This window comes from Herpailurus yagouaroundi, unplaced genomic scaffold (genome assembly GCF_014898765.1).
Source record: "Herpailurus yagouaroundi ecotype Mexico unplaced genomic scaffold, PumYag 29, whole genome shotgun sequence".
In the NCBI taxonomy this organism is placed as follows: domain Eukaryota; kingdom Metazoa; phylum Chordata; class Mammalia; order Carnivora; family Felidae; genus Herpailurus; species Herpailurus yagouaroundi.
The window spans coordinates 87,946,244-87,962,597 of record NW_024412377.1 but is presented as its reverse complement, the minus strand read 5'-3'; the positions used below and the strand labels follow the sequence as shown (position 1 = coordinate 87,962,597).

At 33.7% G+C, this 16,354-nt stretch overlaps 1 long non-coding RNA gene across 4 annotated transcripts in view; it reads right to left on the bottom strand.

The window, feature by feature from the left end:
• The window catches only part of LOC121013317 (uncharacterized), a 185,233-nt gene that overhangs the window by 122,546 nt on the left and 46,333 nt on the right, over positions 1–16,354 (bottom strand). For all 4 annotated transcript variants that reach the window (XR_005782636.1, XR_005782634.1, XR_005782638.1 and 1 more), the window contains one exon: positions 7,100–7,124. This is a non-coding gene — a long non-coding RNA (uncharacterized LOC121013317). The remainder of the gene's footprint in view (positions 1–7,099; positions 7,125–16,354) is intronic.

Here is a 16,354-nt window from a genome sequence, read left to right as displayed (position 1 = left end):
ATTCAGGTGTTATATAAGCATCCGCATATCTTCTGTCATTCAATTCTTATGGCTGTTCTTGTCTGGTTATGCGGTGAGTAGCCCAGATTAGAATTTTACTGAACCACAAATGATACAGACTAGACTATATGCAGTTTGGCCTGTAGTCATTGAATGAAAAAAGCATTCTGCTTATGGTATACAAATTTCAATTCATGCTTTCAATCCCCATTCAGTTAGTGGTTAGTTATGGTTTCATTGTGTCATTGAATACAATTATATTGATATGTAACTCTGTCTTTAAAGGAAAAACACTAATCGTCCTGCCTCATTTGTATCAGAGCTAGGACATCAAACAGGATCTGTGAAAGTGGTTCATTTGCTTGGTAATGTTTAATGTTCATTGTTTATAAGTATTCATATTTGTAATACGTAAGGTAAAATATATGATTTATTTACTACATGGTCTCTATCCTTGAGAAACTAACTAGTTGATGAGTCAAGACATTCTTACAAAAATTTCAAATAGCAAAATTATATTAAATATCTGTTAAAAAACACTGGGTGGCACAGAGTAGACTAAAATTCAGTTGAAAAACTTCACTGCAGTCTTCTATCTGCTAGATAGTAGACTGGAAGCTTCCTTTCCATTAGGTATCTCACCTAACTCCTGAACCCTGGGAGATGTCCTCTGACTTTCCAGAGAATACAGGGGCTGGGAAAATGGATGTAAGTTATCTGGGTCACATAGCCACTAAGTGACTGAATAAGGCTTTACTTCCGTTTACCTCCATAAACATATATGGAACATCTGTGTTGTATCAGGCATAGTATTTGGCACTGGAATAAATAAAATTGAAAACCAGTTTGAGGAAGTGTGCAGGCTTATCAAGAATCAGATATAAAAATTTAATGTGAGTATAATGTAGTAAGTGCTGAAATAGATGTATGCATGTGGAATGATGAGAACAGAGAAGGTACCTAACTCAGAAAGCTGATGAAGCTAGACAGAGAGGAAAAGGTGACAGGCTTCTCAGACAGGCACAGGCATGAACAAAGGTATACTGGTCTGAATAACAGGGATAGTGGGAAATGCACCTTTTGGAGCACATCCTGATAACTCATTTAGGCTGCCCAGGGAAACACATTGAACATCACACATTCATCATACCAAGTAATCCCAGTGGGCTGAGGTAATGAGAAAAGGCTTGAATGTTGTTGCCCTTGACTCGTGAAGTTTGGACAGATTTTGAATGGCAAGATAAGGAAATAATTGGATATTGTAGGTGAAGGCAAAAGACACCAACAAATACTTGGAGATAAAGATGTGTAAAACCAATATGGCAGATTAAGGGATGCACAGGCAAATAAGGTAGAATTGTTCATTTTCCATTTTTGACTATCAGTTGCTGTGTACAAACTTGAAACTTGTTGTCCCTAGAACTACTACATCTCTAAAATTTTAAATTTCTCTCTCTAGTGACAGTTTCTTAGCCTTCTAGGTTTCATTCAGTCATCCCCATTATCCAAACTGATCAAGACCTTTAATCCGTTAGTTCTGAAAATTGTGCATCTCCATTAGCCCTGATCTATCTAATTTCTGACTGACTTTGACTCCCTGGTCCTCACTTCCATCTCTTTTTTCACCTCAAATTCCTTCCCACATGTTCCTTCCGTATCATAACCTTCGCGGAAAAACCACAAGACTGGATCAATTCTTCCATGTGCCCTAGCTCTCTTTCCCATTATTCAAGAAACAGTTATTGTCTCTATTCTCCTTTATGCTGGCTACCTTTTCATCTTCATCTTCCTATCTCTTCACAAGGAAAACAGAAGCCATAATCCAAGTAGTACAAATAAATGTAACATGAGCACCCACTGCTTCTAACTCTTTCATACCAAGTGTAGAAGTGTTACTCGTTGTGCATGAGGCCAATCCTTTCATCAGTGCTCTGGATTCTCCCTCCCTCCCCCATGCTCACCCATCTTGGGTTTTCAAGGGTCATAGTACCTTGAAAATCCTGTCTTTCTTCTCTATTTCAGATTCTTATATTTTTAACTGGATCTTTCTCAAATAATATTGTTTCAATATTATTAACTTTCCAATTTTAAAAATAAGCCACACCCTCATCCTCAAGTCACCGTTTAAAATCTTTCCTATCTCTTCCTTCTATAGGCAAACTTTTTGAAAAAGTGGCTTAGAGTCACTGTTTTACTCTTCCCTGACTTTCTAAGCATTCCTCAATCCACTGCAGTCTGGAAACCACCCCAAAGAATTTCCTGAAACTGTTCTTGTTAAAGTCATGAATGAATGTCTCATTTCTAAATCTACTCTTACCTTATTTTACTTGTAAAACTTGATATTTCTAATTCCTCTCTTTGAAAACAATTTTCTTGGTTCAACAATACAACATTCTGTCATTGTCTTTGTAGACTCCTCTCTCACTGCCATTTCCCTACATATTAAGGTCTGCAGGGCTATCTCTTATGCCCTTGGCGCTTATCATTCTATACCTTCTACTGAGGGATATAATTTGTAGGTTCAACTGCTATCTATTTGCTTGTAGCTTCACTTACCACCTCCACGTGGAAGAATCTAATCCAAGGGATAAATCTTCAACTACTGTCTTTCTAATGAGCTTCAGTCAATACTATTTTTTTAACTACTCGTCTTCTTTGCTTGAATGTCCCACAACTATCTGAAAGTACATGTCCAAAACTGAATGTACCATCTTCTTCCCTCCTACTTCCACCCAAATTTCATAAATATTTCTCAAAAACCATGAACTTTTTTTTTATTTTCAGAACACAATTTTCCCATTCAGGCTAAGGTAAACAAAGTGACCCAGTCACTTAAGATATTTACTATTGAGTATGAAAGTTATAATTCAGGTAGGTATAGGAAACAATTAAAATTAAATGGAGCCAACAATATACTTCTTTAAATTGCAACAGTTGAAAGCACAACAGCTAAAATACTAAATTTCAAAAGCCCAAGTGATAAGAAATAAGTATTTTAAGCAAGTTAAAGACAGAAAGCATTTCCGTTTTATGTTTATATTCTTAGCTCTAAGCACGGTGAACCACAAAATAGTTGATCAATTTACTTAATAAATTAATAGGTTTGTTTTTCTATCTTGCAGAAAAGTAAGAAGCAGTACAGGATTGTCACCAAATCATTCTAACACTGTTAGGACTCTTCTCTAATTTATTCCATATACTGAATGGCTGGTAAAATAAGGATGTCAAAGTTGTTCCTATTTATGTCTGATAGAAATACAGATTTCCTTAGAACATGACAGTAATAAAGGAATATCAGGCATTAAAATGACTAGCCAAATTAACTTTGTATAAAAACAAACCTCTATTCTACAGCCTTCGTTTGCAAAACTGACCACTGTCCATAGGGAAACTTTTTTTTTTACTATCTCAACCCAGCCTCTCACATCAATGGAAAACTAGTATTCTATACATCTGCTAATAAAGAAAGCAGGCTCTCCTTTAGCCAAAACAAACTTTATCTTTTTATTCCTCAATAAAGTAATTTCCTCCCTGAGCAGTAAGCATGTACTAAATGTTGACAGAAATTGCTAAGTTCAGTTCAACTTTAAGTAATGCTGTAGACTTAGAGCAAAAAGAAATTAAAATTTACTTCAGTCTCATCCAAACTTTATTGTGAAATGTGCAAATATAAAGGATAGTATAGAAAATTGAAGTGCATAATTTAATGAATTATAATAAACTAATTATTAAACTAACTAATTATAACAAACTACTCTGTAAGCACCACCAGGTTACAAAATAGAAGTTTGCCAACAGCCTACCCAATTACAACACCTTCCCTCCCACTCTGTCTGGGTGTTCATGATAACACTTTCTTTGCCTTTTTTTATAGTTTTACCACCTAAAAATGTATCACTAAATAATTTAATTAAGTTTTGCCTGTTGTGAACTTTACATAAATGGAATCATAAATATATATTTATTGGGTGTGACTTCTTTCATTCAGTGTTAGGCTTTTAAGATTTCTTTGTTGTTAAGTATATCTTTCATTCATTTTAATTGCTGTTAATAATCCAATGTATGAATATACTTTTATTTTTCTATTCTATTGATGATGCACATTTTGAGTATTTACAGTTTTGGCTATTATAAATAAAGATGCTATAGCATTTGTGCATAGATATCCTAATATAGCTAATCATGCCTTTTCTATGGTATATAATTAGAAGTGAATTGGTGGGTCTGAAAAAATATATATCCTTAACTTCACTAAGAAGAAAAACAATGAAAATAAAAAATAAATTTACCAATTGGTCATACCAGTTTTAACTGGCTCTACTTAAAAAAATAATTTCTTGAATTCTAAAGGTAAATTCCATCTAGTATTACATATTTCATATGGAAAGAAATGTTTAGTCTGACAAAAATTTCAAAAATAAAAGGCAAATGAAGTATTAATGCCTAAAGGAGACTCACAAATATTTTTACTTTTTTCTGATGAAAATACATGTTTTTCTCATAAAAGTGGCAAGAATGTACTAACCACATTTATCTGAATTGTTAGTCAAGCAACAGTGTAACAGAAATAGAATATAATGCTTAGAATTTCATTTTATGAAATTCATTCTCTTAAAATATTACAAATATTGAAAATATTGTCCAACATGCAATTAAACAACCACTGTATGGGCTTATATATCATTTGGGCTCTTAATATGTAGCTTCCACTTTTATATTTATAAAATCTCAAGCAGGGGAAGCAGCTTTACACTAAAAACAGTAAATAAAAATGGTATTTTCTTTGACCTGGGAACTAGTGAATGGTTCTCCTGAATTAAAAAAAAAAGAAATATCTTAATTGCTGTATTTGATTATAATGCTTTACCACTTTGGCAGAATGTCTGAGGACAGATTACTAATAACTACATAAAAATATGGTTATTTTTAAACAAAAGAAAGTGAAAGGTTGTATTAAAAGTTAACGTGATCAAAAAAAAGAAAAAAAGAAGAAAAAAATTCCCATTTTGATTTATCACAAAACAAAATCCCTTTTCTTAATTTACATCAAAGTTTTTTGAACTAGTATATGAGAAATTTTTTAGAAAATATATGTCAAGGTCCTAAAGATGTCAATGGGAGAAAGTAGATTTAGTCTCTGCTGTCACACAGCCTGGAGTGTAAAGGGAAATGCAGAAAGGAAAGAAACTGAGATGTTATGACAGAATAAAAAGGCACATTAAAAAGGGCACTTGATCAAGGAAGACCTGAAGGATTAAAAAAGGCATGATGGTGAAGGAAGCACAAGATGTGTTCCAGGAAGAGGAACAAAGGCCCCAAAATAGAAAAGGAACTATAGGAGGATCAGAAATTAGTATAAGCAACTTTGAACTCAGCCAGATATAAGTTGAAATCTCAATTCCTCCAATTAATAGTAACTTTGGTTAAGTCACTTGCCATTTCTATTTCTCCCTGTAAAATGGGGATAATAATATTTTTGTAAGAATCAGCTAAGATAATGTTTATAGAGCAAAAAATTGCTCCACAAAGGCAGATAGTAATTTCTGTAGCAGAATCAGATATTTTGGAGTTGGGTGGCCATTCATGTGAGGCAGGAATATGGAGATATAAGCAGTTTAAGTCATCAAGAGCATATGGCCATACTAAATAATCCAGTCCTTAATGCTAAGAACAAGAGGGAGTGACACCAACGTATGTGTGTTTCAGAAAATATACTCAGGCTGTAGGAGAAATTATTGGAAGGGAAAAAAGGCATAAAAACAAGTGGGCACCTAAATGAGATTTGTGGCTGCATAGATGGTGAGAATTGAATGTATTTAAAAGATACTGAAATGCAGGACATCCATTTCTGGCAGTATGACAGATGATGGCTAAAACTCTTAATCAACATACCTCAATAATTGTATATGTGTTTCTGTAGGTATACAGTGTGTGTGTGTGTATGTATATATTTTTCTTTAATATTTATTAAATTAGTTTTCCAGTAGGAAAGGAAAATGCAAATGCTCTGGGATCAGAAATGAAGTATGGACATGAATCCATTGAAGTTAGTAAGCAGTGAAGGTTAAATGCTGCCCCGGGTGTGTCTACTGATCTTGAGTAACCTAGAGCTGAGATTTTAATTGCTGACACATGTGGGAGACAAAAGACAAAGCCTTGCTCTATATATCCACCCCTCACCAACCTCCACGTGGAACTTGGATTCGTAAAGAGCTACTTCAAGAAAAAGGATAATCTAGAAAAAATACTGTGCAATATTATTATCATAGATGGATTTTTAAGGCAAAAACCCCATTGCTAGAAATGAAAAAGGTAATAATATAATAAATTCTTCAATTCGTCAGGAAGATGCAATAATTTTAAACTTCTAAATAATAATATAGCTTCAAAATACATGAAGTGAAAATCTGACATCAAAATGAGATATTTCAACACTGTTTACAACTATTATACCAAGATGAAATAATCAGTAATGGTATAAAAGCTTTTAACAACACTATTAAACTAGGTTTTGTTTAACAAATAACACGTATGTGTAAAACAAATGTTAAGAACTGTGTACCCAACTTCTGTAATAAACTTACCATTTAAAGAATACATTGAACATGTTGCTTCATAAAGTCTTGAAAAATACAGAGTCAATATACACTGATAAAAACTGCTTAATTCTAAATTATTTCATGTCTAAATTGCTAAAATTTAGTACATTTGTAAATCAAACCCAAAAATATGTTAAAAATTTTTAAATCATACATTGCATAAACAACTCATGGGTCAAAGCAAATTTTTTAACAGAAATTAGAAAATATTTAGACCTAATTAGTATTATTACTAATATTGCAAATCTTATGGGATGCAACCAAAAAAACTGTCAAAAGGAAATCTATAGCCTTTTATATTGATCTCAGAATTTAAAACTTTGAAAATTAATTACTTATTCAACTTAAGAAGTTAGAAAATGCTTAAAAAACTGAAAAGTACAAAAAGGAAGTATCAGAAATTAATGAAATATAAATTAAGTGACTGTATTAACAAAGCTGTAAGTTAAACTGTAAGAAAAAAGATAAGATAGAGGTAAATTATCACTACTTCCTCTTACCTTATCTTAGATGTCCTGAAGCTGTCTGTAAAGCAAGAAAAATAAGTCTTAGGTATTAGAAAGGAAGAAACAAAACTGTCATAAATAGCAAATGACATGATTATCCACATGAAAAGCTCAAAAGGCCAATTATTAGAATTAAAGAGTTTAGCAACTTATTATATATAAGTATTCCATGTTCAGTATGGAGATGCAATAATGTGAAATTGTCCTTTCTATACAAACATATTTATACTTACAACACAAATTTAATGAAAACTCAACATGATTTTTGATAGGGTATGACAGTTAAAAAAATATATATATACACACATACATTTACATAAACATACATACAGGAAACAGAAAAAAACAGGACATTCTTGAAGCAAAGCAAGAATGGTGGACTTGCTCTATTTGGATATCCAGACTTACACTAAAGCCACAGATTTCATGGTATGATTTTGGCGCAAGCTTAGAAAATATACCAGCAAAAGACAGCCAAGGAGTAGACCCACCAATGTATTATAAAAACATGACTCAAAATGGGGAAACTGACACATTGTGCAATCAATGATAACTGAGTAATCACTTTCTAATTGTAAAAAATAAATTGCCTCTTACATCACACCATACACAAAATTCAATCCCAGATGGGTTAAAATCTTAAATGTTGAAGAAATATTTTAAAATTTTACAACAAATTATAGGATATCTCTGATTTTGGGGGTGTAAATTAATTTCTTAAATGAGACACAAAATCACTTAATATAAAAAAAATAAGGACTACCTAATTTACATTAAAATTAACAACTGATCAAAAGAAAGAACTCTTCTGTTGATTACAAATATGTAAGAAAGAGCCACTATTTGGTGGAATAAGATTTGCACATTCATAACTGGAAAATAATGTTAATCCACATATATATGGGACTTCACTATAACATTCACTAAGAAATGGCAAACAACCTAATGGCAAAATGGACAGAGACACCCGGGTAGTTCAGTTGGTTAAGTGTCCTACTCTTGATTTTGGCTCTGGTCATGATCTCACAGTTTATGAGATTGAGCCTTACATCGGATGCTTGGGATTCTCTCTCCCTCCCTCTCTGGCCCTTCCCCGCTTGCTCGCTCTCTCTCACTCAAAATAAATAAACTTAAAAAAAGAAAGAAAAATGGACAAAAATATGGACACATTTATTTCACAGAAAACAAATTGCCAACAATAAATAAAAATATATCCACCTACACTAAATTTCAGAGAAATTAAAATTAAACCACAGCACACCTACCATATTAATAAAAATAAATGTCTTAAAAAAGCAAATGTTGGTCAGGATATGTACAATAAGAACTCTAAACACCGCAAGCAGGAGTTTAAATTTTTAATCTATACCCTGGAAAATAACTTAGCATTAACTTGTAAAGTTGGAAATATGCATGTACTACAATCCATAAATTAAGACACTTGTTCATGTCATGTGAATGGAGAGTATGTACAATTTCATAGGAGCATTATAATAAAGGACAAATTAAAACACAAATGACCACTATTAAGCTGTTATATATTTATAAAATGTTATACTGTTATACTTCACAAATTTCAAGTTAACTACTTCTACATGCGGTAAGATGGACAAATCTCAAGTCATAGTGTTAAGTGAAAAAAGCAAGTTGTTGAAAGCATACATTAGAAGACCATTTTTATAGAATTCAAAACCAGGCATTGTTAAACATGTTGTTGGGGGATACATAGAAGAAGACAATGATGAACACAGCCTTTAGAATAGTAACTAACTCTGGGGGAGAACTAGGATGCTCTACAGACAAACAGAAAGTGAAATTCAACACAAACTAACAGTTACTTTATTATTTAATTTGGGTGATGGGTTTATGGGTTTAATTTTATGATTATACTTTATATATCTGTGCTGAAAATATGCAACATTCATCATTAACATTTTAAATGAGGCTCAGGTTGAAATGCCAGTATTTGTTAATTTGAAAACGGTAAGGAAGAGAAAAGAGCAAAGGAGTCCCATGCTGGTGAAGTGAGCTACTGAGTGGATGGTATTGTTTTTTAGTGAGAGGAAGAGGATCAGAACTGGTAGGTGTGAGTGAGAGAGGGGAAAGAATGTGATGAATTAAGTTTTGGACTATTTAGATTCAGCTACCTGCAGTACATCTTAGTAAAATGTTGGAGGTCAATTGTGATGTAGGACTTTATATGGAAAGAGAAGTCTGGGCTTTACATAGATGGTTTTACGAATCACTGGCATAATAGATTGGCTCTGAGGTCACAGAAATGAGTGAAATTACCTGGGGGGTGAGGATGGAAGTTAAGTAGTAGAGGAATAGAGAAGAGGGCTGGTATGTATCTTTACAGATGTCACAAGTTGGAAATATCAGGAAGTTTAGGAAGTAAAGGATTAATAGATATAAGCCCATGAACTGAAATTGATGTATGATTAATTATGCCAATTCTTCTGTGAGTTCCAGAATACATAGGCGACTGGTGCAGAGAAATGTACTGCAGAGGAATCTTTACAATTCGTGGTTTTAGACTGGCTGCAGCAAAACCCCAAATAAAGCTCTTGCTCCTTGATGTGGCCTGTTAGCAAAAGATCAGCTCTCATTTTTTTTTAACACCAGAGCCTAGAGAATTCCAAAATGTTCCACTCTCACTCTTCTGTCTGCCTAAATGAAGCAAACTGTGACAGTGTGAGCCATTTATGGAGAGGCCCAGGTAGGAAAAAGTTGAGAGAGCCTACAGGACCTACAGGCCTTGGTCATATAGCCACAACAAAATGAATTCTGTCTAAGCTTGAATGAGCTTGGAAGTAGATTCATCCCAAGACGACCTTCCAGATGAGAACCCAGCCCTGCTGATATCTGAAGTGAAGTCCAATGAGAGCCAGAGAAGAAAAGCAAACTAATCCATGTCCAAAATCCTGTCCCACAGAAACTGTGAGATGATAAATATGTACTGTTTAAGGTGCTAGGTTTGTAGTAATTTGTTATACATCAACAGAAAACAAATATAAGGGTGCCTGGGTGGCTCAGTTAATTGAGCATACAACTCTTGATTTCAGCTCAGGTCATGATCTCACAGTTCATGGGAAGAGTCTGCATCAGTGCTATCTGCAATGACAGCAAGAGGCCTGCTTGGGATTCTCTCTCCTTCTCTCTCTGCCCCTCCCCTGCTCATGCTGTGTGTATGTGTCTCTCTCTCTCAAAACAAATAAATAAATAAACATTTAAAAAAGCATTCATACTATTGTGTGTGTGTATTGCATATATTTATCAAGGCCTCTGGGCACAGTGGGGAAAAGAAAAAGAAAAAGATGGCAGGTATATTTCTGTAGGAAGATTTTTTTTTTTTCTGAAAGCTTAATGGTTAGGAAGAACCATCTTTCTCATCAAAGATTGTATATATTAAAGTAGGAAGTCCCCATTCAGATAAGGTGAATGAGTCAGAAACATCCATTTCTGAATGAGCAAAGGAGGAGTGCTGGAATTTTACTTACAGATTGTACCACTTATTCTCTGAGCTTTCCATTTGATCCTTTTGAGTCTGTGCTCCTAACTTATGTGTCTCTCTTCTAAGACAGGCATTCATAGCTTGTAAGAGGCAGTAGCTAATGGCAGTGCTCTCCTGGTTGAAGCCCAACTTACAGTGAGTAACATTTCTCCCTAGTTTAAAATGCTACAAAGCCTAAGTTGGGCTGGTTAGGTAAACAAAAATAGCTGTTTTTCTATGCCTCTGACATCAATGACTGACGATTACTTTTACAAATTGTTTCAAATGCATAACCAAATAATAAAACCCTGGAAAGCTTGGGAAACAAACAAAAGTTATATTAGGAATTCTTTAATACTAAATGGTATTTAATATTAATAATAAGGAACTATTCATATCAGGCACAAAAGAATATAAACCTGGATCTCACAAAATCTTAGTAAAAAGAAATTCTCAATGAAATATTGGGCATCTTAAATACCTTTCTTTTTCATGTATCTTTCATTGATGATACAAAGAACTCATTAAAGGTCAGCCATTCTTTTTGAGGTCTCCATAGTAACTGTGATCTTAGCCACATCTTTGATTTAGAACATCAAAATGTCAGAATTGATATCAAACTCATGAACACCAGATCGGGGCATTTGGTACCATATTTGATGCAATATCAAAAGCACTTACTTGTTTGTACTTGTGTGTTCATACGGTTCCTAGCTTTCTTTTTATGTCTTCTCTCATAAGGGACATAACTGGAAAATCTTAACATATTGCCAATGGAGAACTTATCAATAGGCTGAAATATACCAGAACGGCTGAAGAAGGAACAGATAAACTCAAGAGGAAGCCTCCAAAGCTGATTTTTACAAGGCAGGAGCAGCTTATTGGTTGAACCATTACATGAGAATCCTAAAAATTAGGAGTGTGCGATGTGATCCTGGAAAGACATTTTAGTAATCGAGGTTAAGATAGATGAATATTACAAAGATGAGAGAATGACAATATTCATTGGAAAAATAGAAGAACAACCAGAGGAATAAATGCAGAAGGATTATATTAGTAAATGAAGTTGGGAGCTGCCCTAAGAGTATAACAGGTGGGAGAAACATCAGACCTTGAAGGGAGCAGAATCCCTTTGAACTACTTATAGTTGGTGACCTCAAAGGCTAGTAAAGTCAGGAGACAGCCTCAGCTTTAACACAGCTGCTCTCTGGCATTATTAATGGCATGAGAATGGATCTGGGAATTGGTAAAATAGTAACAGCTAAACCAACAGTTAAAAAATAGAAGTCTGCAAGTCATGAAGCCTATCCATCAATTATGTAAGAAAGGTACCTTCTTATTAGGAATGAAGACGAGGCAAAAATCCTCAGCTCATATTAATCTCGACGACTCTGTCTTTAACTCTAGTTCATTTTGATGTAAACACAGCCTAGAGTGAGTTTCCAGCTTATGCTGAGAATACATGTTAGGATTCAGCTCATTTCTCCCTAAACCTTACCGCTCAGCTGCATAAGGGGACCGACCACTCTGGGTAGATGAGGAAAAAAAAAAAAAAAAAAAAAAGGTAGGATGAGGTTTACAATGATCCAAGCACTGAAAACAACTCTTTCCACTTGTCTGTTATGTATAATCATACCATTTGCCCTAAGGAAAAAAAAGAGAGAAGAGTATGCTGCTTTTTCAGTGATTAAGCTCAACCTGCTAAGTAGCTGTCATAAAAAATAAAAATAAAAATAAATTTAAAAAAAGCTATTTCAGGGCTCAGGAAAATTATTATACTGGGGACCAGTGTATCTCAAACCTTAGTATACATAACGATCACCTAGGGACCTTGTTAGAACAAGGATCTGGCCCCTATGCTCAGAGGGTCTCTTGGCAGAGGTTTTCAGTGATGGTTTTTTCCCTATCCAGTCCACACCAAATCCTTACTATGAGGCTTGGGTAGACAAAGTTATCTGTAGGAAATTCTGGATCTCTCTCTTTTTTCAAACATATCTCAGTAGATGCTAAAAAGGCAATATTATTATGAATCAGTACATTGGCCTTATTAACATGTTTATTTAAATTAAAAACTTTCATACAACTGCTTTAGCATCTTACTAAAAGATGCTAAATATTATAAAACTTTTCTAAGATTGCTTGGCTTCATGTTTTTAGTGGGATAATTTAAGCTGGTTTCTTCCAAAATTTCCCCACATTTCGGAGGGGAAAGAGGTGTCAATACTTATTGGGTATCTACCCCATGCCAGGCATAGCACTAGTCACTTATTTAAAGGATTTTATTTAAATGATTTATTTACTTAATCCCCACAATAGCCCTCATGAAATAGGACTATTCTCATCCTCATTTTATAAATGATATAACTAAGATACAGAGAGACTGTAAAACTACGTTGCTAAAAAGCAAATAAACTGAGATTTGAATCTTATTTCTATTTTGGCACATAATTTGTCTCACTTTCTGAAATGCTTTAAACTGCAAATTACCCAGTGGTCATTATGCTTACACTTCCAACATCTTTTCCACCTTAAAAGGTAGGAAATCCCCCAATTTATATTAAATAATTATTTTATCTGTTCCCAGACTCAGAGCTGGGAGAAGACAGTATTGCTTTTCTTGTTCTTTTTCTTTTATTGTTCACTGACAATCTAGACAAATTAAAGTACACATGAAAATTTCTGTTCCCCACAAAAGTGGGTCAACAGTTCATTTGTTCCAAGCTTAATAACTGTTATCACCACACTCCTTAATCTATTTAAAATATCCTCTAGGAATAATGAATGAGAAAACTTTCTAAGACACCATTTCATATGTTAAAGCCAAATTTCTGCTATTTAGGAATAAAGTTGCTTTCAAATGGATCGTAAAAATGTGTCTTCTTTAGACATAATACATTTATTAAAGAGACTTGTGTATTTCCATTAAAAAAAAGATAGAAATATTCAGCCCCATTACAAATTAAAAAGACCTTCCAAGAAGATTGAGGCTATTTTCTATGTTCTCAGCTACCTCCGGTTTCTTAATCTATTCATGTATTCAACAAAACTTTTCTTACTGTGTGTTCAGCATAAAGAATACAGTTGGTAAACAAAAGTGATCAGATGTCATCTCTACTTTCATGAAACCTGAAGGCCTTTCATGAAATCTCTGATCATCACTAGATTCACCTAAATTTCTATGCAAATTGTAGTGATAGAAAAACTAAAGCAAATTTATGAAAGTTTTTAATTTCAATAGAAATGTTAATAAGGCCAAATCACTGATCCATAAGAATACTACCTTTTAACATCATAAATTTATATGTTAATTGTGTGATTCAATCATAAAACTAAGATTTTCATGGCATTTTTTCCCCTTTGGGGTAGTTTCAAGTTTCACGTAATTGTAGTAATATTAAATCTAGTAACATTAACAGAAGGAATGAGCTGTTAGATATTTTACATAGTACAATTTCTACCTTTAATTTACTGACTAGAATTTCTTTAATTTTTTTAATGTTTATTTATTTTTGAGAGACAGAGAGAGAGACAGAGACACAGAGTACAAGTGGGGGAGGGGCAGAGAGAGAGGGAGACACAGAATCTGAAGCAAGCTCCACACTCTGCACTGTCAGCACAGAGCCCATCGTGGGGCTTGAAGCCATGAACCCTGAGATGGTGACCTGAGGTGAAGTCAGATGCTTAACCAACTAAGCCACCCAGGCGCCCCTGATTAGAAACTGAGATAAATATGATTACATTGCTTATTTTTATGTCTTTAAATATACAGATTTTTTTCACAAGAAAGAGGGTTTTAGGTTTTTTTTTTTTTTTTTTTTTTTTTTTTAAGTTTATCTATTTATTTGAAAGAGAGAAAAGCATGAGCAGGGGAGGAGCAGAGAGAGAGGGGGCAAGAATCCCAAGCAGGCTCTGCATTGTCAGTGTGGAGCTCAATCTCACAAACCCATGAGGTCATGACCTGAGCCAAAATTAAGAACCTGATGCTTAATTTACTGAGCCACTGAGGCGCCCCTACAAGAAAGAGTTTTTAATCATCTACTTCAAAGTTAACCATCTTCCTATGCAATTCTTTTGTCTCTTCCTTTCAAATACTACCCTGTTAATATTTATCTTTCATCCCTACAAAAAAAGTTACCATTCTGGTGATCATTAATCAGAGTGTCAACTCTCTTTGATAAAAATCTTATAAAAATACATTTGACACAGGCACCAAGAACATGCAAGGAGGAAAGGAGTCTCTTCAACAAATGGTGTTGGGAAAATTGGACAGCCACATGCACAACAATGAAACTGGATCACTATCTTACACCATATACAAAAATTAACTCAAAATGGACTAAAGATGTAAATATAAAACCTGAATCCATAATACTCCTAGAAAAAAACATATAGGATAAGCTCCTTAACGCTGGTTTTGGCAATTTTTTTATTTAACCACAAAAACATAGTCAACAAAAGGAAAAAATAAAACTGTGACTATATCAAACTAAAAATCTTCTGTACAGCAAAGGACCATCAGCAAATTGGAAAGGCTACCTATTGAATGGGAAAAAAATATTTGCAAATCATAAAGGGATTAATATCCAAAATATATAAAGAATTCATACAACTTAAACAGATTGTTGAAAAAAGCTCAAACAATCCAATTTGAAAATGGGAAAATGATCTGAGTAGACACTTCCAAAGGGTACACAAATGGCCAACAGGTACATGAAAAGGTGTTTAACATCACTAATCATCAGGGAAATATAAATCAAAACCACAATGAGATATCACCTCATACCTGTTAGAATGACTATTATTAAAAAAGACAAAAAAGATGTTGGCAAGGATGTATGGAAAGGGGAATCCTTTTTCACTGTTGATGGGAACGTAAATTGGTGTAGTCACTGTGGAAAATAGTATGGAGGTTCTTCAAAAAATGAAAAATGAATTACCATTTGATCCAGCAATTCCATTTCTGGGTATTTATCTGAAGAAAATGGTATCACTAACTGAAAAAGATATTTGTACCCCCATGTTTTCTGCAGTAGTATTTATAATAGCCAAGACATAGTAACAACCTAAGTGTCCATCAACAGATGAATGGGTGAATATATTTATATAAATAAGATTCTGCCATAAAAATGAAGGAAATCCTGCCATTTATAATAACATGAATGGATCTCAAGGGCATTATGCCATGTGAAATTGAGACAGAAAGACAGGTAGAACAGAATGGTCACCGCCAGAGACAGGGGGTGAAGGGGTGGGCACAGTGTGTGAAGGTGGTCAAAGGTACAAACTTCCAGTTATAAGGTAAAGAGGTCCTGGGGATGTAATATACAGCATGGTCACTGCAGTTAATAATATACTTTAATGATGCTAGGATAGTAAATCTTAAAGATTCTCATTACAGAAAAAAAATTATAAATATGTCATGATGGATGTTAATTAAACTTATTGTGGTACTCATTTCATAATATATATTACATATAAATATATAATTGACATATACTATACAACATATATATCATGTTATATAATATATATTATATATTAAACCATTATATTGTACAACCAAAACTGAGATAATGTTATATATCAATTAATTTTCCCTAAAAATGCATTTAAAGCTATCTGTAGTGACTCTCTAAAACAGAGTAAAGCAAGGGAAGATAGGTTAAAAGCAGAACATTTTGTAATTGCATTAAATAATATAAATATATAAAAAATGAAATTTGATTAAGTGTCCAATAAAATACTTATTAAGATTA